This window comes from Acomys minous (assembly GCF_964271855.1).
Source record: "Acomys minous genome assembly, chromosome: 9".
Classification (NCBI taxonomy): domain Eukaryota; kingdom Metazoa; phylum Chordata; class Mammalia; order Rodentia; family Muridae; genus Acomys; species Acomys minous.
In genome coordinates, this window is record NC_140490.1 from 69,472,618 (window position 1) to 69,500,259 (window position 27,642).

A 27,642-nucleotide genomic window follows, 5' to 3' on the forward strand; every position below is an offset into this window, starting at 1 on the left:
TGGTTTTTGTTGGGAGGCTTTTAATGTGTTATAGGACATTTTATATTGGGTGTTGATGTCTCTCACTATTAAAGCATGTGGTTGATGTGTGATTTAAGCTTTAGTAATGTTTCTTTATAGATAAAATTACCCTTGTGTTTGGGTCATAGATGATCAGAATTGAGATGTTCTCTTGGTGGATTTTTCCTTTGATGAGTTTGAAGTGTCTTTCCCCATTTCCATATATTAATTTTGTTTGAAACCTATTCTATTTAGATATTAAAATGGCTACTCCAGCTTGCTTATTGGGTTCTTTTTTGTGGAACACCTTTCTCTAGACTTTTCCTATGAGATAAAGACTATCTTTGTTGCTGATTTACTTCTTGTATGCACCAGAATGCTGGATCCTGTTTAAGCATCAATTCTGTTCACCTGTGTCTTTTTATTGAGGAATAGAGTTCATTGATGTTGAGAGATATTAATTACCAATGATTGTTCATTCTTGTTAGCATGCATCGTTGTATTGTGTGTGTGTGTGTGTTTCCCTTCTTTTGGTTTTGCTGCAGGGGAGTTAACTATTTTCTGTGTTTTCTTGGCTGTAGTTAATCTCTTTGCATTAGAGTATTAGAGTTTTCCTTCTAGTAACTTTTGTGAGGATGGATTTGTTCATATATATTGTTTAAGTTTCATTTTTGGCCTGGAATATCACGTTTTTTTTCCATTAATGGTGGTTGTAAGTTTTGTTGTGTATAGTTGTCTGAACTGACATCTATGTTCTCTTAGGATCTACAAGACATCTTACCTTCCAGTTTTTATCATCTCTGCTGAGAAGTCAGGTGTAATTCTGACAGGTCTCCCTTTGTATAGTAGTTAGCCTTTTTTTCTTACAGCTTTTAATGTTTGTTCTTTGTTTTATACATTTAGTGTTTTGATTATTATGTGGCAGGTGAAATTTCTTTTCTGATCCAATCTATTTGGTATTCTATAAACTACCTGTATGTTTATAGGCATCTTTCTTTGGCGTGGGGAAATTTTCTTCAATGATTTTGTTGAAAATATTTTCTGTTCCTTGGAGTTGGGACTCTTCATTTTCCTCTATTCCTCTATTCCTATTATTTTTCATAGTATCCCAGATTTCCTAGACGTTTTGCATCTGAATTTTTTTTTTTTAGTTTGAGCATTTTCTTTGACCAACTGAATTGATTTCTTCAATTGTATCTTCCATGCCTTAGATTCTCTCTACCATCTCTTGTATTCTGTTAGTGATACTTATGTCTGTAGCTCCCATTCTCTTCCCTGAGTCCACCATCTCCAGGATTCCCTCACTTTGTCTTTTCTTTATTGTTTCTATTTCCATTTTCAGCTCTTGAACAATTTTATTCATTTCCTTCACCTGTTTGGTTGTATTTTTCTGTATTTCCTCAAGGGATTTATTTGCTTCCTTTTTAAAGCCCTAGATAATCTCCATAGTACCTTTAATGTTATTTTATTGTGTTTTAGCTGTGTTAGGATATCCAGGGCTTATTGTAGTAGGGTAGCTGGATTCTGGTGGTGCCATATTGGCCTGGTTCTAGTTGGTTGTCTTCTTACTCTGGCCTTAAGACACCTGGTTGTCCTTTGTGTTGGTTCTGGGTTTTTCTAGTGTCATTTCACAGTCAAGTAAACTGAAGCTGAAAGGCAATGCCTGATGTTCCTACTCATAGGACCATATCATCCTAGACTGAATACAAGCCAATGTTTACACAGGTTTCTCTGCAAGTAATATCGAAAATAAAAGATCACAGACAGACATAGTGGCACTCACCTCTAACCCACATATTTCTGCTCCAGAAGTAAAAGCTAAAGGACCAGAGCTTCAAAGCACTCTAAATTGCAAACTGATTGTAGTCAGCCTCCATTAAGGGGCCCCCCGTTCCAGAACAAAGCAAAAACAAACAAACAAAACAAGGGAAAAGATGAATCAGAAGCCATCCTGGGATTCATCAGATTGGCAAGCAATTGGTTTTCATGTGGGTTTTAAGGGTACCATGATTAGAGTAGCTTATACTCTGCCCAGCAGAGTGATTAGGGTTTAGTAATAAATCATAGTCTCTCTGTGTCAGGCATTGGGGAACTAGCTGGTTAAAGAAAACTACTGCCTTAATAATTTACAGTATTTATTAGTATAGAAAGAATGATTCATCTTTCTACAACAGACAGCCCTCTCCTGAACCATTCTAGGCAGCACTTTGTAATCTATCTTTGGGGATCTTTATTACCCATTTCTGTTTATTAAGCATTTCTTTTAAAGTGTTATTAGATCTTTCAATGACTGCTTGTCCTGTTGGATTGTGTAGTATATCTGTAATATGCTTTTGTTATAATATGCAAAAAACTGTTAAATTTTACTAGAAACATATGCTGGCTCATTGTCAGTCTTAATTTGTATAGGTATCCCTATAATAACCATGACTTCTAATAAATGTGTAATTACGGAATCAGCTTTTTCAGAACTTAAAGCAGTTTCCCATTGAAAACCTGGCATACTTTAAATTTCCAAACTCTACAAAATGAAGTTTATCCATTTGCCTAATTATATTTCCTTGGGTATCTTTTGGGTTACTTCTTGCAGGTTTGGTTATATAAAGAACAAGTAGGACATTACCTTATGGTTTTCTTCTTTATACCTTTGCTAAAACACATGGTGTTTTTTTAAATGAAACTCTGAAGCCTCTAACACACTTCCTATAAATAGTCAACCACTTTCATCATTACCTTGTGCTACAGGACATAATAGACCCGTAGGAGGTCTTATACTTGTTATATATAATTCATGATTTCTATTTTTGATCACTTGTTGTAAATAGATAAATAGTAAAGTTATGTCAGAATCATCCTGAGTTAGATCAGCAGGTTCTATATGAAAAACTACTCTTTCAGCATACTGAGAGTCAGTTACCATATTAAAAGACTCCTGACAATCTGATAACACCATCAGAAATGCATATAATTCTGATTTTTGAACTGATTCATAAGGACTCTCAAAAACCTTGCTTATATTTTCTGACTTATAACCTGCCTTTTTGATTTATTGACAGCAGTGCAAAATGTGGGAACACCAGATCCTTGAATCCTTTTTACTATATGAGGGAGAATCCAATTAGGTGGAGTGTTGTTGTTGTTGTTATTTGTTTGTTTGTTTATGAATTGAAGTTGCTTCCTTTTGGGTATCTGATGTTAAACACACCCCCTCCAAAAAATCCCAGCAAGCTCTATGCCAATATTTGTTGTCTGCCCATAATGAGGCAATCTCAGCATTAGTAAAATGTAACACAATTTTTCCTGGGTCCATTCCTTTCAGTACTATAAATGAAGTCTATAGAGAGAATAGTAATTTTATAAAACCATAAACACCATCCATAGATTGTTTGGGATGCTTATTATTTTCTTTTTTAAATCTTTAATTATAATTTATTCAGATTACATCCTCATTGTTATCTCCTCTTTTTTATCTTCCTGTTACCATCCTCCCCCCATCTTCTGCCCTGTTCCCCTCCCCTAGACCTCTGATAGAAGGGACTTCCTCCCCCACCATATGACCACAGCCTATCAAGTCCCATCTGGATAGCCTGCTTCCCTTCCTCTGTATGTCTGCCTGGCCACCCCACCTGTCCCATCCTGTGGAACTTGTTGAACCAGGGTACACCTGAAAGAGGGGGTGTGAATGGAGAGAGATAGGACAGAGACATGCAGAGATGAAGGCCAAGAAGAATTCTGACCAAAGCCTTTCGTTTATTATACACAAGGTGAGGTTTTTAAAAAAATTTTTTATTAATTTATTCATATTACATCTCAATTGTTAGCCCATCCCTTGTATCCTCCCATTCCTCCCTCCCTCCCGCTCCCCCCCCACCTAATCCCTTCCCCTATGACTGTGACTGAGGGGGACCTCCTCCCCCTGTATATGCTCATAGGGTATCGAGTCTCTTCTTGGTGACCTATTATCCTTCCTCTGAGTGCCACCAGGCCTCCCCATCCAAGAGACATGGTTCAATATGGGGCACCAGAGTTTGTGTGAAAGTCAGATCTCCTTCTCCACTTAACAGCAGAGAATGTCCTATCTATCGGCTAGACTGGGTAGGGGTTCAAAGTTTACTGCCTATATTTTCCAGAACATGGAAACAGCCTACGTGTCCCTCAGTAGAAGAATGGATAAAGAAACCGTGGTACATTTACACTATGGAATACTACTCAGCTATTAAAAACAAGGAATTTCTGAAATTTGTGGACAAATGGATTGAACTAGAAATTATCATAATGAGTGAGTTCACCCAGAAACAAAAAGAGTCAAATGGTATATACTCACTTATATTGAGACACTAGTCCAAGGGGTACATCCCCATGAAAAACTTTACCTACCAAGAAAGTGTGTCAGAGGGGAGGACATCCTATTGAGATTTTAGGCGTGAGAAGCCTGGGAGAATGAGGAAATAGAAGGATCCAGAGGGTCCTGGAAAACTACAGGCAGGTCTGGGCCCTGGGGTCCTCCTCAAACTATGGCACCAGCCAAGGAAAATATAGGCAGTAAACTTCGAACCCCTACCCAGTCTAGACAAGGTGAGATTTTATACTAATTACAAAGCCACCTGTAAGGACTTCATCCTGTCCTGCCCCTCTGGGCAGGCTGAAAAGAAAGCAGTCCCAGCCTGAGCTCCTTTGAGTCTCTCAGTGGTGGGTACTCCAAACATCCAGTGCAGCAAAACTCCTCCAGCAGCATAAGCACCACAAATGATTCTCTCAGTATAGGTCCATAGCTCTGAAACATAGCATGGTAGCACAGCGGCTTTTACTCAGCTAACCAAAAGCTGAAATATAATTTTTGGCTCCTGACATCTGCCAAGGTTAAGTGATCAAATTGGAGGCACCAGAGTTCAAGTCAGAGGAAGTCCCCGTTTTCCTCACAACTATGGAGAATGAGATGTCCACTGGCCATAGATTTACTGAATGTGGTATCCTTGGTTGCTGTAACAGTTTGTGCAGGCCCTATTTGGTCCAGATCTGCCATCCTTGATGGTTTCCTTGTGGGGCTCCTGAACCCTCTGGGTCCTTCTAGCCCCCCATTTTTCCATACCACTTTCAATGTTCAACCCAGATTCCAGCAAGGATTCCCAGCATCTGTCCTGATCCCCTGCTGGGTAAAGTCTCTCAGAAGAAATCTGTGTTTGGCTAATATTTACATATAAGTGAGTATATACCATGCTTGTCTTTCTGGGTCTCGGTTACCTCAGTCAGGATGATCATTGCTAGTTCCATCTACTTGCCTGAAAATTTCAAATTTTCTGTATTTTAATATCTGAGTAATAAATATTCCATAGTGTAAATGTACCACAGTTTCCTTATCCATTCTTTGGTTGAGGAACATCTCGGTTGACTCCACATTCTGGCTATTAAGAATAAAAGTTTCAATGAACATAGTTGAGCAAATGTCCTCGTTGCATAATGAAGCATCTTTTGGGTATATGCACAGGAGTGGTATGGCTTGGTCTTGAGGAAGCACTATTCCCAGTTTTCTGAGAAAGCACCAGATTGATTTCCAAAGTCATTGTACAAGTTTGCATTCCAAACAGCAATGGAGGAGTGTCCTCCTTTCTCCACATTGTCACCAGCTATGCTGTTACTTGAATTTTTTTTATCTTAGCCATTCTGGTAGTGAGATAGAATCTCAGAGTAGTTTTGGTTCCTATTTCTCTGATAACTAAGGACATTGAGCATTTTTTTAAGTGTTTCATGACAACTCAATCTTCCTCTGTTGAGAATTATCTGTTTAGCTCTGTACCTCATTTTAAAATCGGATTATTTGGTTTGCTGGTGTTTAATTTCCTTCCTTCTTTATATATTTTGGATATTAGCCCTTTGTTGGATATAGGGTTGGTAAAGAATTTTCTCAATCTGTAGGCTGTCATTTTCTTCTATTGACAGTGTCTTTTTCCTTACAGGAGCTTTTCTGTTTCATGAGGTGGCATTTATTAATCTTAGAGCTTGAGCTATTAGTATTCTGTTCAGGAAGTTGTGTACTGTGCCAGTGAGTTCAAGGCTCTTCCCCACTTTTCTTCTAACAGATTTTGGTGTGTCTGGTTTTATATGATGTCTTTAATCTATTTGGACTTTAGTTTTGTGCAAGGCAATAAATATGGATCTATTTACATTTTTCTACATGTCAACATTTGCTTAGGCCAGCTTTGTTTATTGAAGATGCTATCTTTTTTCCATGGTATGGATTTGGCTTCCTTGACAAAAAATCATGTGTCTATAGATGTGTGGGTTTGTTTCTGGACATTTGATTTGATTCTGTTGATCAACCAGCCTATTTCTATGATGGCACCATGGTGGTTTTATTACTTTTGCTCTATAGTACAGCTTGAGATCAGGGATGGAGATTCCTCCAGAAGGTCTTCTTTTGTACCGCATTGTTTTGGCTATTCTGGCTTCTTTGTTTTTCCATATGAAGTTGGGAATTGATCTTTCAAGGTCTGTAAATAATTTTAGGTAGTTTGATAGGGATTGCATTGAATCTGTAGATTGCTTTGGATAACATGGCCATTTTTACTATGTGAATCCTCCCAACCCATGAACATGGGAAATATTTCCATCTTCTGATATCTTCTTCTATTTACTGCTTCAGAGACCTGAAGTTTTTATTATACAAGTCTTTCACTTGCTTGGTCAGAGTTATACCAAGATACTTTTTATATTATTTGTACATATTTTGAAGTAGGTAGTTTCCTTAATTTCTTTCTCAGCCTGATTGTCACTTGTATGCTTTTTTGGCATCTAAGGAGATAATCATGTCATTTTTTTCTTTCCGTTAGTTCACATGGGGTTGTACATTGATGGATTTCTGTATATTGAGCCATCCTTGCATGCCTGGAATGAAGCCTACATGGTCACGGTGCATGATATCTCTGATGTGTTCTTGGATTCAGTTTACAAGTATTTTATTGAATATTTTTGTATCAATGTTTATAATAGAAATTGATCTGAAATTCTCTTTGTTGTGTCTTTGTGCGGTTTAGTTATCAAGGTGACTATGGCCTCATAGAATGAGTTTGGTATTGTTCCTTCCGTTTCTATTCTGTGGAATACTTTAAAGAGTATTAGCTCTTCTTTGAAGGTCTGGTAGAATTCTGCATTTAAACCATATGTCCCTGGGCTCTTTATGAATGGGAAACTTTTGATGAGTACATCTATTTCCAAAGGATATACAGGATTATTTCATTTGTTTACCTGATCTTGTTTCAACTCTGGTAAGTGGAATCTATCCAGAAATTTGTCCATTTCATTTAGATTTCAAGTTTTGTGGCATATAGGTTTTTGAAGTAAGACCTAATGATTCTTTGGATATCTTCAGTGTCTGTTGTTATGTCTCCTTTTTCATTTCTTATTTTGTTAAACCAGATAGTGTCTCTCTGTGTTTAGTTAGTTTGGCTAGGGCTTTGTCTATCTTGCTGGTTTTCTCAATGAACCAGCTCTCAATTCCCTTGATTCTTTGAATTGTTCTCTTTTTTCTAATTTATTGATTTCAGCCCTGAGTTTGATTATTTCCAGTTGTCTACTCCTCTTGGGAGTATCTGCTTTCTTTTTTTTCTAGGGCTTCCAGATGTGCCATTAAGTTTCTTGTATGAGATGTTTCCAATCTCTTTCTGAATATTTTTTTTTGTTTAATTATTGTATCTTGGTAGAAATTTAAGATTTTTTAAAAATTAAGGCTTTCATGGGACATGCCCCTTGGGGTAATATGCAGATATAAGTGAGTATATACCATTTGAGTCTTTCTGCTTCTGGGTTAACTCACTCATTATGATCATTTCTAGCTCAATCCATTTATCCACAAATTTCGGAAATTCCTTGTTTTTAATAGCTGAATAGTATTCCATAGTGTATATGTACCACAGTTTCTTTATCCATTCATCTATTGATGGACATTTAGGTTGTTTCCATGTCACTTATGTCTGCATATTAGCCCAAGGGGCATGTCCCATGAAAGCCTTCAAGTACTAGGAAACTGGGACAGTGGGGAGGACATCCTATTGGGACTCTAGATGAGACAAGCATGGGAGAATGGCAAAGTAGAAGGATCCAGAGGGTCCTAGAAACCTAAAAGTAGAACATTATGATAGGCAGATTTGGGCCCAGGGGTCCCGCTCAAACTAAGGCACCAGCCAAGGACAATACAGGCAGTAAACTTTAAACCCCTACCCAGATCTAGCCAATGGTCAGAACAGTCTCCACACTTGAGTGGAGAGTGGGATATGACTTTCTCACATACTCCGGTGCCTCACATTTGACCATGCCCGCTGGAGGGGAAGACCTGGTGGCACTCAGAGGAAGGACAGCAGGTTACCAAGAAGAGACTTGATACCCTATAAGCATATACAGGGGGAGGAAATCCCCCTCAGGAACAGTCATAGGGGAGGGGAATAAGGGGAAAATGGGAGGGAGGGAAGAATGGGAGGATACAAGGAATGGGATAACTATTGAGATGTAACAAGAACAAATTAATAAAATAATATATATATCTTGGAAAAAATTATTGTACATTGATAGAAATTTAAAGTATTTTTAAAAATTATTGTATATTGGTAGAAATTTATGGTTGTTTTGGTTAATTATTGTATATTGTTAGAATTTTAAGATTGTTTGATTTGACTATTGTCTACTAAAAGAAATTTAAGGTTGCTTTATTTGATATTGTTTTGTGATGGAAATTTGAGTTTACTTTGTATGACTGTTGTTTGATATATTGTACTTAAGGAGCTTATCTAAAATGTGATATAAAGCTCTAGTTTTGTGGTTTTCAAAATCATTTCTATTATATGTAGATTGTTAATGTTAGAGAGAAAGACAATTTTCTTGAAACAGAAAGGGCGATTCAATCTAGTTTCTTTGAAGAATCAGTGTGTCACTTGGTGTTTTCCTAGTGAGATCTTGTGAGAAGGTATGTGACGGTTTGATGGGAGCAGAGATGTGAGAGGGCACATGATGTTTGGAAGGGCATAAATAGAACCCCATAGACAGTGGGAGAAGACTCTCGTACTGCTACCCGCCATGCAAAACTTTACTGGTCTTTATTGTTCTTCTCTTGTCATTGTTTTGCAGAAAGAAACATTCCAGAGACCTTCTTGTGGAACTCTGGCTGATTCTGGTGATTCTACTGACTTATGCCAATTGGGCGGGAACTTGCAATTTCTTCTGGATTGTGCCACTGCTATGGATTCATGGGACTGTTTAGTGTTGGCTATTGGCTGCTGGTATCTTGACAAAGCAGAGTGGTATTGGCTCAAGGAATTATGTCTAAACAAGTCCAACACCCCTTTTTCCTACTAACATTTCCCCCTTCTTCAAGTTAGTGTGTTAGAAGTTAAAGTACGTGTAGAAAATCTAAGCCTACAATTACCCACTGAGACTTACCTCCAGTTTCTACCATTTATCTTCTTGAAGCAGAATTACTATGACGGCCTACAGAATACCCTGGCCTGAGGTCACGAAATAAGTGAGACTTTTCGCTGTTCATCAGGCCTAGGTAATGCAGCTGTGAATATTCCACAGAAAAGGGTTCAATGACTGAAAACGTTCTTTGGTTTCATTCCATCTTTAGTCTGATTCTCTCAGATGTACACTAGTATATCACTGAAGGAACCCCAAATGATGATTGTTATTCAAATGCCAATGTCGGAAACAAATCTTTAGAAAGGGAACTATGAAATTTGCAAAAACAAAACAAAAGCAAAACCTCTGTTTCTGTTCCTTCTCGGTGTGTGGGGTGGAATGGCATCTCTGTGTGATATTTTGTATGACAGCAAAGGCTTTTATGGTTATGATAGTAACAGAGATGTTGGGGAAGATGGCAGGTTACTACCACCAGGCTTTTGCTGGTGTCTCCACAAGTATAAAATAAAACATCAGATACCCTAAATTCTGAATGTAAATAAATCTCCATCATATCTTTGTCATTATCAACTTAAAACATAAAAACTAAGCTGCCTGGTCTTCAACTCCATCAGAGACTTGGGAAGGAAGAAATTTGAGTATGTCAGGAGTGCAAGTTAATAGCTTTCCAAATGAGAAGATGATAGAGACAGTTTTCTACCTGAAAATGCTCTATTATATTGGAGCATATTCTCTAGCCATCTGGCACAGTATATCTGACAAACATATTTGTGAGGCAGAAACTATTGAGGACTTGCTTTCCCTGTCTTGGGAGAGTTTGGCCATTGACTCTGTCTGCATCCAAGATTGCCCATTTTTAGTCAGAATTCTGTCTGTGATAGAGACAAGGACATTTTGCCCAGTGGCTTGTTTGCCACACTTGAAGCCATCTCCAAGAGGATGTTTTTTGATGCTCATCACCTTCTTTGAGGTACACTGGGTGTTAGGAAAGATGTTTTCTTCAAGGATGTCAAATATTAATAGCCAAAACACTAAAAATGTAATGCATATATAATTCCTGATTTTGTCATGATTCTTCTTGTTATAGGTAGTTTATTGCATATATTTGTAATATACAAATGTATATGTAAAAACTTTTAAAAGATGCAGAAAACACATCAGATACCCGTACTAAAATGAGAGATGTGTGGTGTGGAAAGGCACTACTACAGTAAAGTAAAGACTGAGTGATGAGAAGCTAGGTAAATTCAGAAAGTCTCCACTTTAGATTCCTTATTTGATATCAAGGGCTCTAGTAAGGGTCAGGTGCAGGGTAAAATAGTATGTAAAGGGAGAATTCTCCCTCTCTTGTAGGGATTAAGCAAGATAAAGACTTGCTCCAGATGAAACAGGGTGGCACTGTGTGTAGTATAGTTTAATCCAAGACATCATAGTCCTCACTGCAGACACAGAAGAATAGGTTCTTAGAATTTCTTGCCTCCCTGGAATGCCTAACAGTACTTGTCCTAAAAAACATCTAGCAGTCATAAATACTTGTTGGTTTGTTTGTTTGTTTGTTTTTCAAGACAAGAGTTTCTCTGTGTAGCCTTGACTGTCCTGGACTTGCTTTGTAGACCAGGATAACTTTGATCTCACAGCAATCCACCTGCCTCTGCCTCCAAGTCTTGGAATTAAAGGTGTGTACTGCCAGTGCCTGGCATAAATTTTAACATTAAAAAACAAAAGCCCCTGCCTTTTTATCTCCAAGTCCCAGTGAATGTCCTTCTTCCTTCATTAAAAAATAAAAAATAGGAAATCTGTATCTCCTTCTGTAGTCAATCTCTCTATGATATAATTGCTTCAGAAAGCCTAGAGGAGAGAATAAAGCCTGCATTATTCTCAGCACCAGGGACAAAGTGTATATGTATCTTGAAAATATTAGCATCACCCTAGCGTTGATTCCATGTTCAGTAAGAGAACAGTTATTGTCCTGAGGAAACCAAAACTTTGCAAGCATCTCAAAGGAGTAAAAGAAAAAAAATATTCACAATATATAATGAAAATGTTTTAAAATAATAAATATGGATTAACTGTCATCTTGCTTCAGGAAAAATTATGGTTTTCATTTTTATATTTGTATTAATCCTGGAAAAAGTGATGGAATAAGTCAGTCATCCCAGTATTCAAGGATGAAGGCGGTAAAGTGCTTTCCTTCCTTTGCAGCCCAAGCATGTGTCATGCGCTGGGTACCAGGATTACAGGGATACAGTGGTTTAGGACAGAATAGAGTAGGAAAGGGAGGTCTGTCTGGTTTGGGGATTCCATTTATTTAACAAAGAAGGAAGAGAAGCACTGCTCATGGCAGAGTGTGAGCTACATTATTTCCAGATGTAGTAAAGACATCTTGTTCACTCAGGGGTGTAGTTGGGATGGCTCATGGTGGAGTGTTGTGTGTCATGTATCCTCCATAGACGGGAGGACTTGAGACAGGACACTGACTTCCCTCGGTGTGAGAAGCGGGCCTCTGTTCTGATTCATATATTTAGTTTAGGAAGGTAAAGAGGGGACCAGGAACATGGAGATCTCTGGGCACAGAAGCCCGGCTGTTGTTCACTTCATCACTTGATAAGTTTCTACAATACAATGGAAACACAATTAATCCAGAGGTAACTTTTGAAGGAAACAAATGTAGTAATTGAGTAGGGAAAGGGAAAGTCATCCTTTAGGGACAGAGGTGCCACGGAGGGCTCTGTTCTCCCTGATATGGAGATGTGTTGTCATCTTGAGGATATTTATGCTGACAAGTGTGCTACAAACACTGAAGGTACAAATATGACCTGGGAAGGCTCATGTGCCAGATGGACACATAGCCTGTCTGCCCCCATCACTGTGGTGAGTAGATGTCACAGTTTCTTTTATACACTTCTGCATGGAACATTTCACTTGAAGATGCACATCCTAATGCTCATCTTAACTATTCTTCTGGTGCTTAAGCTTAGACTAACTGGTACCAGTTCTAGGAGATCTGACCCCAGGAAGCACAGGTGTGCTGTTCTCTGTGTTTAGGGTATGCTGTCATGAGAGAATTTTGGGGTGAATCTTTGGCTAATGTTTCTTCCTTCCTTCTAATAATTAGAACTAAATAGAGGCTTTTCCTATTTCTGTGGGAAACATCTATTTACTCTAACCTCAAAGTTGACTTGCTTTGTAAAGATGTCAGTATTGTAACTTGCATCCGTTCATTTTCATCCATTGCCAGTGACATTGGCTGTTAGATTTAGCCTCTTCACTCCCAAGAGCTCATGCTGTTTAATTTGAGGCTTTCCTTTGTGGACCCATCCATAATGTTGCCCTTCTGACATGGGACATTGTACTAAACTTGTAAGTCAGCATCATCATTAAAAATAGCCTAAAATGGTGGAACATGACTTTAATCCCAGAACTAGGAAGGCAAGGCAGGAGGACCTTTGTGAGGTCAAGTCCCGCCTAGAAGATACCCAGAAATCTCGTAATAACCACCATAACCAAACAGTTTTTAAAAATACAGTCAAGACCTTGTATCAGATTTTGAGTTGTTATAACCCAAGATGCTTCACATCAGTATAATCAATCAAGGAACAATAACCATATATTCCAGAAAGCTGGACCTTATAGATTTACTTACCTGACTCAGCTGATTTGGAAGCCAGACCAGGTGGGACTTTATCCATCAGAATGCAAAGGTGCGCCCCCTCCATTTTTTTCTGATTCTGTTTTGTTGTTGTTACTATTTCATGCAAATATTGTATTTCTCCCTACTACCATCTCTTCTTCTTTCCCCTTCCACTGGTCCTCCCTGAAAAGTCTATTTTTAAAACTACTTTCCTGGATTCAAATATTCTACAGAGACCCACAGCCAAACACAGGCAGAGCTCAGGGAACTCCATGGAAGAGAGGGAGGAAGGATTGTAGTGGACATGGGGGTGGAGGACGCCAGGATAACAAGACCCACACAATCAACTAAGCAGGCCTCTTAGGGGCTCACGGATTCTGAAACAGAAATTATGGAACCTGCATAGGTCTGTGCTAGGTCCTCTGTGTACATGCTGTGGTTGTTTAGCTTGGGGTTCTATGGGACTCCTCACACTGGGAGTTGGGGTATCTCTGACTCCATTGCCTGAGTTTGGGACCCCCTTCCTAATATTGGGCGGCCTCATTCAGCCTTGATATCAGGGTTTATGCCTAGTCTTATTGTAACTTGTCATGTTGTGTTTAGTTGATATCCTTAGGAGGCCTGCTCATCTCTGACGGGAAACAGAGAAGCAATGGATCTGGGGAGAGGGGAGACAGAGTGGGGCTGGGAGGAGTTGAGGGAGAGGAGGTCGTGGTCTGGATGGATTGTGTTGGAGAAGCATAAACAAGGGGAAAACAGCTTTCCTAAAGGACTTCCCAAGTACCTGTAATAATAAGTTGCCTTCCTCCTCTGACAGTATTCATTTCAGTCAGAAAAAAAAGAGACATCACCTGTTGCTTGTCTCAAATATGATGATTAATATTTGTGGAAAGAGAAACAGGGCTAGAAAGAACTAACAGTCTCAGACAGACAGACGAACTTTGAGTAGAATTGACAGGTCCATCTGGATACTGAGATGTATAGAGTGTTGCCATGTTCAGTACGTTCTAGTAGCTGACTAGATACTTTGTTTTCATTCCAGGGTTGTTCATTTACACGGCTGGGATTTCCATAAAAGCTTCAGAATGATTCGTTATGTGTTAAAAATTTAGAGCAGTGCAACGGCTTAGGTATAAATCCCCACATTTGTCCTGGGGAATAAAAGGCAATAACAGATATTACTAGAGGGTTGAGGTTGCATGCTAACTACCTTGGAACAAACATAGTCTACGCTGTTCACGGTGTCAGAGAGCTTCAGGAGAGGGATCTACAGCAAACTCTTATCTTTTAAATTCCTTTGTATGCACTTTTTGGTTTTGGTTTTTGGAGAAAGGGTCTCTCTGTGCAACCTTGGCTGTCTTGGAACTCTCTCCGTGGACCAAGCTGACCTCAGATTCACAGAGATCTGTCTGACTCTGTGTTTTGAGTGCTGGGATTAGAGGGGTTCACCACCATTGCCCATTTGTGTCACCACAGCAAAGCTTGCAATCTTTAATATTTAGTGTGAAAGAAATGCAGACAGCTTCTCTAATTGTACTTTAAGTGTATTAAACACATGCAAACCCCAAAGTTTGAACCGAGCATCCTGGTCTCTCACTCTGTTAAAGTGCCCACAGTCTGACGTGAGTTCTGAAGCTCCTAGAGTAAGCGGAGTAAGATGCTATCCCAGCGCTGACTGAAACAGCCTGCAGTTCTCAGGGCCTGGCCACTCTAGTGTTAACTGTCCTAGGAAAAGGCATGGATAAAACAGCCACAAAGTCACCAGAAAACACTGCTGCTCTCGATGTCATGACGTCATACAGTGGCTGAAAAGCATGACCCTGACCCTCCATGTGAGCAATCAATTCACACTAGGGATGTGCCAACTAATTATTTTTAAAGGTTTGTTGAGTTTTTTAAAAATCTATGTGATCTTTGCCTGCCAATAAGTACCCTGCTTTCATGACTCATGCCCACAGAGACCAAAAGAGGGAGCCAGATCCTTTTATTAAAGTCAAGTTATCTCATGATCTCTTTTAAAATGTCTTTGTTTTATAGCACCACACCTACATATATGCCAATAACTTCTCCAGACTCCCTTAGAGGCCCCATGGCGACTCACTGGGAGTCTAATGCTCTACTGAACACGTTCCATGGAGGAGCATCCCAGGTTCCTATAAGAACCCCTCCCTGGAGGCAGCCTGATAATACTGTGATTTTTTTTTTTATCCTGAAAGACTTGTTCCTGGGGGCTAAATATGAATAACTTTGTTCCTATTTGTTGACCATTCCTGCTGATGCTTACAGAAAGTGCTCAGGTGTTGTTTTTTTTTTTTCTGTGCATTGATGGATTGTATATTCAGGGTGTCACTTTACAGCTGCCATGTGACATCATGACCTCCAGAGCAGCAGCCTTTGCAGGTGACTTCGTAGCAGTTTTCTCCTGCCTTTCCCCTGCACAGGTGACACTAGAGTGGTGGGGCTGTGAGGGATGCAGGCTGCTTTCAGTTCAGGCTGGGATAGGATTTTACCCTTAAGTCTGTGCTGTGTCCTGAGTTGCTTTCTCTGTATATACCTTTTTACATATCCAGGGCTGCACTTCCTACATCATGGTTTTTAACACAGTTTTACTTTTCTGTGGGTGAAGTGTAAGCGGTATGGACCTAGTTTCTACCTTCTGCCTAGTTATCTTCTGTCTGTCATGGCCCCTCCTGTGGAGTCTGTGTGACAAATGCTCTTGTACAACCTGAGGCGATGACTCCTGGCCAGGGAGAGCCTCCTGGAGTGGGTCTGATGTCTCTGCGAGGAGTAACTGAGTGCAGCCTTTGTTTTTCTCACTGTGTTGGCATTTTCTGTCTTTATTCTTTCTCCTAACCTTACTCCCATACCAGGCCTTTTCAAACATGACTGCGTTTCTATGAAATGCCCCCACAAGGGACTGCAGCCAGGGACCATTAAGGCCCAGAGTTCACCACCAAGTTCTGCTCCACTTATTAAAAGAAACATGGCTATGAATTATTCATTAGATAATAATTTATGTTATGACTTACAAAGAATTAAAGTATTTCGGAAAGCTCCAAATAGTTATGCTCAGATATTAGAAAGGAGAACTAAGAAAAACCTGTCTTGGCACACAGGTGTTGGGCATAAGTTCCATTAATGAGAGAACATTGACCCTTGACGAAGAGAGCACATGCGCACTGATACCAAGCCAACAACTTAAGAATAATGACACCTTTACTTTGCATTCTGTACCCTGTTTTGTTTCATTTCAAGTTGGTAATTCAAAAAATGTCAACACTATTTCTTTGTATTCTGTACTTTGTACTGTGTGTGCCTGATTGCTTCACTGACTCCCTTGAATCCACTCCATGGGAAATGTAGCCACAAAACACTCCCTGGTTCAAAAAATGTGTATAAAAATCTAGACTGCTTGCCTGAAAATACACTCAGATTCAAACTACCTCTGGACTTGTCTTGGTTTGTTATCTTGCCAAATCCTTGTGCACCAATGCTTTGAGAACTCCCGTTCCCAAGGGCCTATGCCTGGCTGAGATGGTCTGTGGCATCTGTCTAGTTATTTTCTGTCTCGTTATCTTCTGTCTGGTTATATTCTGCCTAGTTATATTCTGTCTAGTTATCTTCTGTCTGGTTATATTCTGCCTAGTTATATTCTGTCTAGCTATATTCTGGTAGTTATCTTCTGGCTAGTTACCTTCTGGCTAGTTTTCCTCAGTGTGTTTTGGCTGAAGGTGCATTGGTTTATATTTAATTCTTTCCTTTCTCTTTGATCTACACCAAGTTTCTGTCAAAATCTTGCTTTTGTTGCTAGTATAGTTGGAAGTTGCATTATGTGATATTTCCAGATTAGTTCATTTTTGTTCCCCATTGCTTTCTCTCTGGGTTATTTGTTTGTTTTGTATCTACATGTGAATTTTAGATATTTTCTAGCTCTGTGAATAACGTTATAAATCCTCGACTAGCCTCCAATTGAGAAGCTTCTGTCTTCAGCTTCCAGAGTGCTAAAGTTACAGCTGTTCCCCACACCTGTCTAAGTCTTTGGTGCTTTGACAGGCAGTGCACTGGATACGGAGAGTGACTATTTCAGTGACACGGACCCTGCTGCACCATGAACTTTCGGAGGACTTTTGCCTTCTGAGGTTTTATCACACAGGTCTTTTCCATCCAGAATTAGCGTGACTTAGGTTGGCTGTCTGGATCTAAGGTTCACAGGGACTAAGAGTCTATTGTAACAAACAAAGCGAAACAAAAGATTACGACCTCAGAGGTGGACTTACTGGGGTGGCACTTGCATTTTCCTTTATTTGAACACACTAATCTTTTAAAATTCAATATATTGGATCTGGGCAAGGAAGACACTACATGAAGCATACTTTAGAATTAAGAATAACTAGTCAAAAGGAAGGATATTTAAAAAATGGAGAGAGGATATCCTCTAAAAGGTTCAGAGGAAAAGCAAAAATAACAGCTTTCCATGCTGTTACACATTTGTTTCTTTATCTGGCTAGGTTTGTTTCTTTGTTCAGTTTAATGTAAATATTGTGAGGGCTTTTGTTTTCTTTCTTAGCTGGTACTACAAAATAAATGTTGATATCTATATATTTATTATATGTTCTGTGGATTTCTGAAATCATTTATCACATCTTTAAGAGGAGTCTGGCATATGTCATGGCCTTTTAAGTATAGGTTGTCATATGCAAATGCAACATCTGTATTTCTTCACTTCTTTATTGCATTTCTGTGTCTTTCTCTTACCTTATTACCTGCCTAAGATTCCAAACACTAGAACACTAGAATAAAGGACAATATAGGGTATCAGGGTGACTATGGGGAGAATACAAGTTGTGTGTGTGTGTGTGCGTGTGTGTGTGTGTGTGTGTGTGTGTGTAAAAGGCACAGTACATCCTATTATTCTTCAACTATTTATTTGCATTGATGATAATACAATTAATTAATTTCTTGATGCCTTTGGCTGATTCTACTATATCCATGGGGTCTTCTCTAGAAGGTCTTATACTTTGACTAGATGTGGGGGAACTACAGCAAACAAGTTAATATTTCTAAGCAGTAAGCTCACTACCATTGTGTTTGCTATATGTCTTGGCTCTGAGTCAGGACCCTCACTGACATTAAAAGAAATTACATTTATATATTTATATATATGTAATGAGAATGCTTATTTACAATTTGGGCTAAAATTGGGGAGATAATTGCTTTCAGTCTGTCTTCAGATAGCCCCATAATGGTCCTATACTTTACAGAAAGTATGAAACAAAGGTTAGGAAATATGCACACATATGTAGCTATGGGCTTCAGTTTCCAGAGATGAGATGAGCCTTTCTCTTGGCATCAGGGCCCAGGGTGTTGGGTGTTGAACACATCCACTCTCAGTATAATGATGTGAGTAGAAATCTGGATCTACCAAAGATAATTTTAAAATCCTAATGTATGGTACTCATTATACAATCATAGAATCAGATTTGGTTTTCAGTATGAATCTATAGAAATACTGGGCTCTAAGCATCTAATATTTAATAAGAGAGAAGAAACTTAGGAAATGTTACACTCATCAAATTGAAAGACATAATGGAATACTGTAAAAATAAGTAGTACTGTAGAAAGCAAAACACGGTTAAATTTGAGAGGAGTTCTATGTTAAAACAAAAGCACTTTGCAGATGTTTGTATATTCCACAAGTTGGAGCCAGACAGGTCAGCATGAATGCAAGATTTACAGAATTGGATTAAGGAATGTGATAGATTGAAATATTAAATGTTTGGTGAAATACTGTTTGGGGCCTTTGGTATTAACTGAGCCATGATGAGACAGAACACAGGTAAGAGATATCCGTGACTACATAAGTAGATTAAGTTTAATAATCTGAATTAAATGCATAGCTTGGAAATTTAGATTTTTGAAAACAAGTCTTCCTAATAGCATCTGAGTCTATAAAGCATTACTCACAGACAGTGCCACAGAAGAAACTGCTATGGCAATAAATCTGAATAACATATCATTACCTTATGCTGCAGACAAGGGAGGGGATTTGAAGGATATTTTGCTGATAACTAACATGATTTACTGATTATTTCCTCAAAAATGTGCTTGCTCGATCAAGTTTCCCTGCCTTAGATATAAGGATGGTTTTGGACCCTGTCAAGGGCACAGTCTTCCTCTGTCTCACTGGCCTTGCATTGTGGGGAACATCTTAGTTTTTGTGAGCTACATGCACATGTTTGTGAACACCGAGAAGAAGCCAATCCACCTCATCCTTGCTCACTTGGCCCTTACAAACATCATAATGCTGCTTTCAAAGGGGATGTCAAAGACAATAGAAGCCTTTAATTTTGGAAACTTCTTAGATGACACCAGTTGTAAAGTTGTTGTTTACCTGGCAAGAGTGTCCCGGGGCCTTTCAATCTGCACCAGTAGTCTCCTCACCGTGGTCCAGGCCATCACCATCAGTCCCAGACACTCCATGTGGCAGAAGCTCAACCTGAAGACTCCACAGCACATTCTGTCCTCACTGCTCTTCTTGTGGGTACTCAATTCTTTGATCAGCATGAACTTAACGTATTACATTAAAAACATCAACAGTGTGAACATAACACAGGTTAGGAAAAGTGGCAACTATTGCTATTTTCTGCCTGAAAGCTGGATAACAAGATGGATTTTTCTCATCTTAATGGTCCTGAGAGACGCAGTGTTCCAGGGCGCCATGGGAGGGGCCAGTGGCTACATGGTGTTTCTTCTCCACAGGCACCACCAGCATGTCCTCTACCTTCAGAACTCCAAGCTTCTCTACAGAACTCCCCCTGAGCTGAGAGCTGCTCAAAGTGTCCTCCTTCTTATGGTGTGTTTTCTTTTCTTTTATTGGGCAGATTGTTTTATTTGTTTATACTTTACTTTTGTCATAGATGATTCTTCCACAGTGCTATATATTCCAGAGTTCCTAACCATTGGTTATGCAGTTCTCAGTCCCTTTATGCTGATTCACAGAGATGGACACCTGACTAGATGCTGCTATACTCAGTGTGACAGATCAAGCATTGATACATGTCATTGAATCTTTCAGCATGTAAACTAGAAAACTTGATATTTTTGTTTTGTTGTACACAAGACATACACTAAGAGTACTTCAAGCACATAAAGGTGGATCTCACTCACAAAATGGTGACAGTGCTTAGCTAATAATAAGGCTGAAGAAAGCTGAATGCCTCAAATGTTTCTTTTTCCATCTTGCCATCCTTCATGAAATAGCTGGTATTCTCTTGTGTCTGTAAAGGATCATTCATGGTAGAGTCATGGCAGCACACCATGACACATGCGGTGTGTAATTATCACAGTGAATCTCATTGAATTACACAACTAACATATTAACAATTATGATTAAAATAAATGCATTACATTTAATTTTGAGAAAAAAATCTAGAAACTCTGCAGAATTACTTTCAGACTTTGACTTAGCAATTTCAGTTCTAGATGGCAGGTATAATTGTGTTTATTTTGTTTCAGTCATGGTTTCAGTGTTTGGTTAGAGTCTTTGTAGCTCTGGCTGACTTGGCATTTACTGTCTGAACAGGGTGACCTTAGCCACAGGGTTCCTCTTGCTTTTTTTTTAAACTTTGTATATCAGACATGCAGCAAAAACCTTCACACACTGCGCCATTATTTTCACAACCAGACATCACCTAACGGTTCCTTTTGCTTGTGACCTACAAACAGCTATACAGATTCATTTCTGAATTTTCTCATTGAACATATGAAAGAATGGACAAGTTAAGTCTGTTATATTACTTAAGATGCAATTATCACTTATTTTAAAATCTATTCTGACTAATTCTGTTTAAAGTATAATAGAACAATATTTATTTATTTATTTATTTATTATTAATTTATTCTTGTTACATCTCAATGGTTATCCCATCCCTTGTATCCTCCCATTCTTCCCTCTCTCCCATTTTCCCCTTATTCCCCTCCCCTATGACTGTTTTCTGAGGGGGATTACCTCCCCCTGTATATGCTCATAGGGCATCCAGTCTCTTCTCAGTAACCTGCTGTCCTTCCTCTGAGTGCCACCAGGTCTCCCCCTCCAGGGAAAGATGGCTCAGCTGTTAAAGGCTAGGCTCACAATCATAAATAGAACAATATTTAATTGCATATCACCCATAATGGGATCCATGAAAGAATAAGAAAGGATGGAAAGAGCACTGACCTCATTTGAGGTAACCTAAGATAATGGAAGTAAATGAAGATGAATTTTACACTTCTCTCCCAGTTTTCACTGCATTATTGATCCATTCACATGAATTTTGTAAATAAACAAAATACTGACTTTGAAAACTTGAGCCTCTTTCTGAGGAATTATTTTTGCCTTGAACTGTCTGTTTTTGCCAGATTCTGTCTCAGAAAACTGGGATATAGGCTTTGATTTTTCTTAAATAGAACCAAAATATATTTGCATAGAATACATGGTTTTGAGAATAGGGTATTTGATCAAGACCCCTTAAAATTTTGTGATGAGGATTTTCCAAGATGGTGGCACTGGCCACACATTGTATCTGATCTAAAAGAAGGACGCTAAGGACCCTACTGGGAGCCACAGGCTGTAAGACCAAGGACAATACATGCAGTAAACATTGAACCCCTATTCAAATGTAGCCTGTGGACAGGACATCCTTTACAGTTGAGTGGAGAGCGGGGACTTACTCAGACATGCTGCCTCATATTTGACTACTTCTCCTTGGTGGAGAGGTCTGGTGGCACTGAGAGAAAGGATAAGCAGGTTACAGCCTTGATAGGCTGTGACCATATCATGGGAGAGTAGATTCCTTCCTGTCACAGACCTGGGGAAGGGGCATAGGGTGAAAGAGGGAGGGAGGGAGGAATGGGAGGATACAAGGGATGGGATAACAATTGAGATGTAATATGAATAAATTAATAAAATAATAAAAAAGTTTTGTGATGGTTTTCCTGAATTCACATATTTAAGCACACACTAGAATCAATGTGGAGAGACTTACATTCTTCATGTTTCTCTCTTTCCTTACTGTACACACTTGGGTCTTTCACTTCTCTATTAAGCAATGATGAATGATTTTTTAAAATTTGGTTTGCAATATCAAGATAATTTTTAAAGACTTTATTAGTGCCATATATCATACTCCAACATGATTATGGGATTGTTTTCTTCATAAAAATGCATTTTGCTTAAAAGAAGATTATCTTATTTATCTTCACTTCACAGTTTTCCTTTGTCAGTCAGACTTGTCCTAGCAGCTTGCCTAGGGGGCAAGGCAATGGAGGCAGTCCCTGAATATGTCATTGGAAATTGGTGCCAAAAAGGAATATTAATTCCTGAAATGCAATTAGAAATGATATAAAAAAAAGATGAACCATGAAGACAAGATAGTTGAGTACGGAAAATAGAAGATGTCTAGATGAATAAACAAAGAAAAAGTAAATGCTGAAGATTTAGATACAGTGTTATTTCCTCAAAACAAACTTATTTTGTTCCCACTAAAATGTAGAATTAAGAAAATGCAAACTGCACCAGGACTACTATAATAGAGTGTAAAACGTTTAAGAGAGGAAGGAATCTATAAGCAGCATTGTTGCACACCAAGTATTGTAGGAGCTATGAAACAGACACTGGAAACCCTAAGCATTAGAACACAGTTCCAAGTCAAACACTAGCCCTGACACTAGCCCTGAGGGAACTGCTGCCTCACTTTGCCTGTGAATGCTTCTATAGTTGGCTTCAGCTGTGAACTTGACACAACCCAAAGCCACCTGGGAAGAGGGAACTACAATGGAAGAATTGAGCAGCACAGAATGGCTTGTGGGCCTGCATCCTAGATAAGGCTTCTAGTGCTGTGATAATTCATTATGACCAAAAGCAGCTTATGAAAGAAAAGGTTCATTGTAGCCTACACTCTTAACATCCTACTCCATGGCTATGAGAAGTCATGGCAGGAACCTGGGGTCAGGCCATGGAAGAAAGATGCTCACTGGCTTACTCTCTCTGATTTGCTTGGCTTTATTTCTTATACACCCCAGAACCACTTGGCTAGGAGTACCACTATCACAATGTGCTGCGGACTTTCACCTTAGTCATTAATCAAGAAAATGCTAGACCCACTTGCTTATAGAACAATCTAACAGGGGCACATTCTCACTTGAGAATTCCTGTTACCAAATGAAATGATTCTATCTTGCCTCAAACTGGCACACACAGACACACACACACACACACACACACACACACACACACACAAACAAAAAACTAAAAAACAAAAAACAAAAAAACACATCAATAAAATAAAACAAATTACTAGCCTAGCTGGGTTGTGGCCCATGCCTTTTATCCCAGCGCTATGGAGTAAGAGGTAGACAGATCTCTGTAAGTCTGAGGCCAGCTTGCTCTACAAAGAGGTTCAAAGACATCCAGGGCTCTGTGTAACAGAGAAATCCTGTCTTGTAAAACAAAAACAAAAGAAAAAACAAAAACAAAAACAAAAAATGACTAGCCAACATGGCCTGTCTCTCAGTCATTTCTTCACTGCTAATTGATCTAAAGGGGCCCCATCCTACCATGGGTGGTGCCTTAGGAAGGTGGGCCTGGGCTATATAAGAAAGGTGGCTGAGCACTCAAGAGGGAACAAGCCAGTAGGCAGTATACCTCTAGGTTCTTACCTCTGCTCCTGCCTGAGATCCTACCCAGTCTCCCTCCATAATGAGATGCAATTTCCTCCTGAGATGGAGTACAAACCAAATTAACCCTTTCTTTCCACAAGATGCTTTTGGCCATGTTGTTTATCACAAACAAAAACAAAGTAGGTTTACAACAAGTAACTTGACATTGGAGGTAAAAATAACCCAATAGTCCCAAAGTTTGGTAGAAGATATAAAAGCTTCCAAACCTAAAAAAAAAAAAAAAAAAAAAAAAAAAAAAAAAAAAAAAGACAAAAATAGAAGTCATCTTTTAGGAATCAACAATGTCTAAATTCAGACAAACCATGGTCAAGATTTTATGAATAAGCAAAAATGTTAAAAAGTATTATAAGGCATAACTTACAAGTCACTGGGAATTCTAAAATGCTAGCGTATTTCATATAGGATTTTTTTTTACCAGAGACAAGACATCTAGCAAAGATTGAAAGTCTATATCCTGAAATGAGTACAATTTTGAAGTGTCTGATTCTGCCCCCCCTCAAGCTTTTTCCTTGAAAAATGATTGAAGATATCTTGGGAAGTGTGAGAAGAAACCGAGACCATTTCTAGCTTTGCACAAGGCCCATATGAGGGTACATATTTCCCTAAGTTCAAGATGCTCTTGGTCTGAAAGCTAACTGAATTATTGGAATAGATGAGGAACAATGGTTATATACTCTAGTGTTCTAAGTCAGCCCTCTTGTCCTAAGTATACAACTTTATTCCTTATAGGAAGATGTTGGCAGACATCGTTGTTTTCACAAACACCATGAAAAGTAATTTATACCAAATATCAACTATTTTGAGTCACAAAAATATGACTAGTCTCCTTTAGAGCCAGTTATCCTTCCCCATGTGGTACATAAGGTCATCCTCATTTTCATTAGGGATTCCAGTTCCACAAGCGTAGTGTCTAAACTGGTTCCTTTCTAGAAAAACTACAAAAGACCACAGGTATGCTGAACTTTCATCATGAATCTCTGAAATAAATGATATGGACACAATTAGATTTCTTTACAAAACAGGACACATTGGACTCTTACCTTAAACCACACTCAAAGTTCAATGTAAACATGAATTAAAATGTAGTGGTAGAATTGGGGTTAACAGTCCTTGTCACTGCTCTTGCCATTGGCATTTAGATTGTACATCAAAAGTAAGAGAGTGATATAAAATTGCCCCATGAGACTAAGATCAAAAGCTATGTTAGCAAAGGCAATAATTAACACAATTACAAATCAGCCATGGAATGAACTCAATATTTGCAAATACTGGCCTAGTAAGCATTTGATATCAAAGCATGTGAGATGTGTGTATTTTGACTCTATTGCATATATATATATATATATATATATATATATATATATATCCTGGTTAAAATGGAAAACGCTGAAAGATATATTTCCTAAAGAGGATATGCAAATGGACAACAGAATATGAACAGTGTCCAACACTAAAATTACTATGGGAAATCCAAGAAGCATCTTCAGAGTAGGTTTAACTGCTCAAGTGTTTTCTGAGCAAATGGGGGAGCTGAATATGACTCCTAGAACCCATATAAAAAAGTTGGGTGCTTCCTCAGATCTTATTCTCAAAAAATGAAGTAGAGAGTAATCAGGACAGACTTAATAACACCATCCACTGGTGTACACATACGTTTACATACATGCACACACATATACACACTGACACATATACACAAGTGCATTTCATGAAAATATTTTTACATCTATAAGACTGTGTCAGGCTTATGGACCATGCCTCCAGAGGAACTGGCATGGGACTAGAAAGATTAGAACATGTTCAAACCCAAGAAATCTCACATTTCAGTGTAACATCATGGTCTGATGCTTTGCATTTGTTTATTGATTATTTTTTTCCTCAGGTCAGCTTGCTGTCTCTTACAAGCAGTCATGTACACCAAACAATGTTGTATAACCTTGCATCCATGATTGACCAATAAAAGACCTACACTTGGACAGGGCAGAAATGAGGTAGGCATGGCCAAGGTTCACAGGCTCTGAGGAAAGAAGGATCTTGAGGAATAGGAGAGAGAGGGAGCAGATTGACATGGGACAGGAAAGAACCACATGGTTCAGGAGGAGGAGCTCTGAAGTTCAGCATGGAAAGAAGTGGCCTAGATGAACAGCATGAGCAAGTGTTTTGGGATGATGTCACCCAGATAGAAATGATTAAAGCATATGGCATGGAATAGGATCTGAAAGATAACGGAAGGTAGGTTAGCGAGTTAATATCTGCTCAGTCCCAGGTAAAATAAGGCTTGTTCTAAAGACAGCAGGTGTCTTTGTCTTTTATTGGTTATGATAGCAGGTTAGATAACACTGCCGTAATAATCCAGGCACTTAATAATAAGCATTATTACATATTTTTATATTTTCTACAACATCTAAGACTTAAAATGGAACAAAGCTCTCCCCTTATTTCCTGTGCCTTCCTCAGAAGCATGTGACACAGCCCCCAAGTTTATAGGTGATCAGTCAACATTATAGGTGGTCAGCCAAACAAGCCTGCCTCCTGTTGTCTTTCTCCATGTAAATACAGCATTGCTAGCATCCTGGTTCCAGCTTTGTTAATTTGTTTCCTAATTTCTTTAAAGAACCTGTGACCTACTGAAATATTTTGCAATTGTGTGTGTGTGTGTGTGTGTGTGTGTGTAATGCATTTTACATGTTTGTGCATGGGAAGGCACACGTGTTGTGTTAGCTTGTGGGAAAGCATTGTGTGAGTCTACAGAGACATGTGAGTAGTAGTTGTGCACATGCACTTTTGTAAGTGGGTGAGAATGTGTGTGTGTGTATGTGTTTACACACATGCACATCTGTGCTCATGAGACTGCGTGCATGAGAATGAGGCTGACATCAGGAGTCACCCTCCGTCTTCCACTCTATTAAGTCAGGGTCTTTCAGTCAGACACACAGCACAGCAAATGGCTCATCACACTTCCCAGTGCCTGACTTCTGAGGCTGGAATACAGGGAAGCTGCCTCCCCACCAGCCATTGAAGGGAGGTGGTACCCACACTCGGAAGGCTAGAACTTTAATCTCTGAGCCATCTCCCAGCCATGGTCCATTCATCTAAGTGCCACTCTGTAACATGGAAATATCCTTTATATCAGGTCATACATGGGGACAAAATGGAGGTCACTAGTGACCCTCAGAAAGTTCTCTATTTGCATGTGGCCAATTTTCTCTACAGAACTCATGAATAGAAGCCTCACTAGGGGCTCGCTATTGCAGGACATTTGATCCCATTGCAAACCTGAGAATATGAACAGTAAAAAACCTGTTTCTTGTTTGGAGTGGCTCAGCGCTAGCACATGCCTTTATTCCAAGAGCTTTCTGTAAACATATTGAATAAAATAGGTCAAGAGGCAGAGAAAGGAGCCATATGACAAAGATGAAACAGAAAGAAGGGACATTGGGAGAAAGATACTGCAGAAGAAGAAAGCACTTTTGGCTTTTTCTTTCTGGGATGTGAGCTTAGTAGGAAGATCAACTGGGAGCTTTTTCTGCCTCTCTGAGCTAGTAGGTTTTCACCCCAATGTCTGGCTCCTGAGTCCTTATTGGAAAACATCAAACAATTGGGATTTTGTGATTTTGTTTTAAAATAACAGCTTTCTTACTGATAATTTCCTGTATTGTATAGAATATTCCACAGAACACTAGAAACTTTAAACTGTTTTGTCTTTCTTTATATTTCAAAGTCAAAGAAGATATTTAGTTTTCTAAACCAAATAACAAAGAAAACAGAAGGAAGTGCTCCTTTTTTGACTGGAGGTTATTATTTTTATATTTACTTTTTATTTATTATATTTTTATTTTTAAAAGAATGTTTAAAATTAAATACATTTTTCTAATATTCTTCTCATACGA

General features: G+C 38.8%; 1 pseudogene across 1 annotated transcript; it reads left to right on the top strand.

The window, feature by feature from the left end:
• Nucleotides 1–19,176: 19,176 nt before the first annotated feature.
• LOC311605872 (putative vomeronasal receptor-like protein 4) lies at nucleotides 19,177–20,102 on the top strand (annotated as a pseudogene). The gene has a single exon. The product of its transcript is annotated as a putative vomeronasal receptor-like protein 4 (transcript).
• Nucleotides 20,103–27,642: the final 7,540 nt, after the last annotated feature.